The sequence below is a fragment of the Apium graveolens genome, chromosome 1, assembly GCF_009905375.1.
Source record: "Apium graveolens cultivar Ventura chromosome 1, ASM990537v1, whole genome shotgun sequence".
NCBI lineage: Eukaryota > Viridiplantae > Streptophyta > Magnoliopsida > Apiales > Apiaceae > Apium > Apium graveolens.
In genome coordinates, this window is record NC_133647.1 from 114804450 (window position 1) to 114808582 (window position 4133).

A 4133-nucleotide genomic window follows, 5' to 3' on the forward strand; every position below is an offset into this window, starting at 1 on the left:
CTGTCCAATCACACGGCGAATCGCCGCAGGATGATAATCAACCGTCAGCCCACGGACCACAGAAAACCCATTCTTTTCGGCCTTCGCGTTCGCGTAGAATTCACAAACAACGCTCATCGGTACCGCTTCGGGTGACTCACAAAAAGCTATCCACCCCTTCTCTGCAATCATGGGCAGCAACTCACCATCCCTCCCCGATGGTAAAAACCCCCTCTCCTTCAGAATCGGCTTCCCCAACAGCCTAGTGTACTCCTCCTCCGCGGCTCTGTCAGTTAACCGAGGCCTTGCAGCAGTACCCCTCGATGAATCAGCAGTAGGAACTGTGCTGCTGCTGGTAATAGTGCGTGCTCTCTTGGGTGCCATTGATTCGTGAATAAAAGTATGTAAGAACTGATTTTTGATGTTTGTGAGAGGGTTTAAGTGTAGGAAGTTTTGTGGGAGATATGTAGGATAGGTGTATGTATATATAGGGTGTGGATTAGATTAGAGTTTGGGAATTAAGGGGTAAAATGATGGGGTAGTGGGAACAATTCGTGGGTTTATGGGCTAAAACTGTTTTTGTGTTTTTTTTTCTGAACTGTAAAAAAAAATTCTGGTACTCGACCCCTGAGCGGTCGCTCAGCAAAACTGAGCGGGCGCTCAGCTTGCTGCGCGGTCGCTCAGCAAAGCTGAGCGGGCGCTCAGGGGGTCACTGGAATTTTTTTTTTTAGCCCCTATTTTCTGATTTTTTTTTATGTTTTTGGATAGGTTATTAACTTCTAAGGGTTCCTGTAACAACAATTCATGGGTTGCCTCCCACGCAGCGCTTCTTTTTCGTCATTAGCTTGACGTTTCGTACCCTTCTCAAGTAGTCAACAAAATGGCACTAACCACTTCTCGGTTTGCCATGTCCCCATAGTAGTGCTTCAACCGCTGACCGTTAACCTTGAATGCTTGGTCCAGATCATTCTCAAAAATTTCCACCGCTCCATGTGGAAACACAGTTTTGATAATAAAAGGTCCAGACCACCTTGATTTCAACTTCCCAGGAAAAAGTCGGAGCCGAGAGTTGAATAAAAGAACTTGTTGCCCTGGCACAAATAACTTAGGATGTAGCTTCCTATCGTGCCACCTCTTCACCTTTTCCTTATACATTTTGTTATTCTCGTACGCTTGAAGTCGAAATTCATCAAGTTCATTAAGCTGAAGCATTCTTTTTTTACCAGCTGCATCTAAATCCAGGTTCAACTTCTTCAATGCCCAGTAGGACTTATGCTCAAGCTCCGCAGGTAGATGACATCCCTTACCGTACACCAACTGAAACGGTGACATCCCAAGTGGAGTTTTGTATGCTGTTCTGTAAGCCCAAACAGCTTCATCGAGCTTTAAAGACCAATCCTTCCTTGACGGACAAACAACCTTCTCTAGAATGCGCTTTATCTCTCTGTTAGACACTTCCGCTTGACCATTTGTTTGCGGATGATAGGCAGTAGCTACTCGATGATTCACATTATAACGCTGCATCATAGAAGTGAACTTACGATTGCAAAAATGCGATCCTTCATCACTTATGATTACCCGAGGTGTTCCAAACCTTGTGAAAATTTGCTTATGAAGAAAATTTAGCACTGCCTTTGCATCATTTATCGGTAAAGCTTTAACTTCGACCCATTTTGAGACATAATCGACTGCCAGCAAGATGTACTGATTATTGCAAGACGAGATAAAAGGCCCCATGAAATCGATTCCCCACACATCAAAGGCCTCGACTTCAAGCATCACATTTAATGGCATCTCATCCTTCCTTGACAAATTTCCCACTCTTTGGCAACGATCACACCTTAAAACAAACTGATGTGCATCCTTGAACAAAGTAGGCCAGAAAAAACCTGCTTGCAGAATACGAGCTGCCGTCTTCTCACCACCATAGTGTCCACCATAAACCGTGGAATGGCAGTCTCGTAATATCCCCTCCGTCTCACAGAACGGGATACATCTCCTGATGATCTGGTCAGCTCCCTGTCTAAAAAAATATGGTTCATCCCACATATACCACTTCACCTCATACAGAAACTTCTTCTTTTGAGCGGATGTCAAATTAGGAGGCATTATATTGCTGACGAGATAGTTTACAATATCTGTAAACCATGGTTCTTCCTCCTGAATTGCAAACAACTGCTCATCTGGAAAAGATTCATTGATTAACGTCCTATCCTGTGAAGTAGAATCGGGATTCTCCAATCTAGAGAGATGGTCAGCTACTTGATTCTCAGTACCTTTTCTATCTTTGATCTCTAACTCAAATTCCTGAAGTAAAAGCACCCAACGAATGAGTCTCGGCTTCGAATCCTTCTTGGAAACTAGATAGCGAATAGCTGCATGATCAGTGAATACTGTTACTTTCGTACCAAGTAGATACGATCGAAATTTCTCAAAACCAAAGACTATAGCCAAAAGCTCCTTCTCAGTAGTGGTGTAGTTCAATTGGGCACCATTTAAAGTCTTACTCGCATAGTAGACCACATGGAAGAGGTTTTTCTTGTGCTGTCCCAGAACTGCACCTACCGCATAATCACTCGCATCACACATAATCTCAAACGGTTCTGTCCAATCTGGTGCTGTAATAACTGGTGCAGTGATCAAACTCTTCTTGAGAGTCTCGAATGCTGCCAAACATTCATCATCAAATTTGAAAGGCACATCTTTCTCAAGCAAATTGCACAACGGCTTAGATATCTTTGAAAAGTCCTTGATGAATCGCCGATAAAAACCCGCATGACTAAGAAAACTACGGATTCCTTTCACAGAATTAGGTGGGGGAAGATTTTCAATGACTCCCACCTTGGCCTTGTCCACCTCCAGACCCTTGCTAGAGACCTTATGCCCAAGGATAATGCCTTCACGCACCATAAAATGACATTTCTCCCAGTTGAGCACCAAATTAGTTTCCACGCATCTTTTGAGTACGGCGCGCAAATTATTCAAACATTCATCATATGAGTGTCCAAAGACGGAGAAGTCATCCATGAACACTTCGACGTTATTTCCAATCATGTCAGAGAATATAGCCATCATACATCTCTGAAAAGTGGCCGGGGCGCCACATAACCCAAACGAAACTCTGCGAAAAGCAAACGTGCCAAATGGACAAGTAAAGGTAGTCCTTTCCTGATCCTCTAGTGCAATACAAATCTGATTATACCCAGAATAACCATCCAGAAGACAAAAATACTCATGACCCGCCAATCTGTCAAGCATCTGATCAATAAGTGGAAGAGGGAAGTGATCCTTCCTTGTGGCTTTGTTCAATTTTCTAGAATCCATGCATACTCTCCATCCTGTAACTGTTCGAGTAGGGATGAGCTCATTCTTTTCATTTGCGACCACAGTGATACCTCCTTTCTTAGGTACACATTGTACGGGGCTCACCCACGAGCTGTCAGAAATAGGATAAATGATGCCTGCATCCAGCCATTTCAGAATTTCTTTCTTCACCACTTCCTTCATGATGGGATTCAGTCTTCCCTGCTGTTCCACAGTTGGCTTACTACCTTCCTCTAGCAGAACTTTATGCATACAATATGAAGGACTTATCCCCTTGATGTCTGCTATGGTCCATCCTATAGCCGATTTGAATTCTCTCAAAATCCTTAAGAGCTTGTCTTCCTCACTACCTGAAAGGTCAGATGAAATAATAACAGGTAACGTAGATGAATTACCTAAAAAAGCATACCTCAAGTGTTCAGGTAATGGCTTGAGCTCCAAGGTAGGTGCTTCCTTTATTGATGGTTTGAGCTTTCCTTCAGCATTCATAAGGTCAGAAGTACCAAGAGATTCAAATGGTATGTCCAGCTTTCGCTTCCAGGGAGAAGCGTTCAGATATTGTAATTGCTCGTTGCCATCTTCATCATCGCTGTCAAAATCCCCCACTAAGGCCTTTTCCAATGCATCAGACATTAGGATGCGATCGAGTTCCGAAGTAACCGCAGAATCAATCACATCCAATTTTAAGCACTCCTCATCTTCTGTAGGGAATTTCATTGCCTTGAATACGTTGAAGGTCACATCCTGATCTTGGACCTGCATAGTAAGTTCACCTTTTTGCACATCTATCAAGGTACGGCCAGTAGCCAAGAAAGGCCTTCCCAAAATTA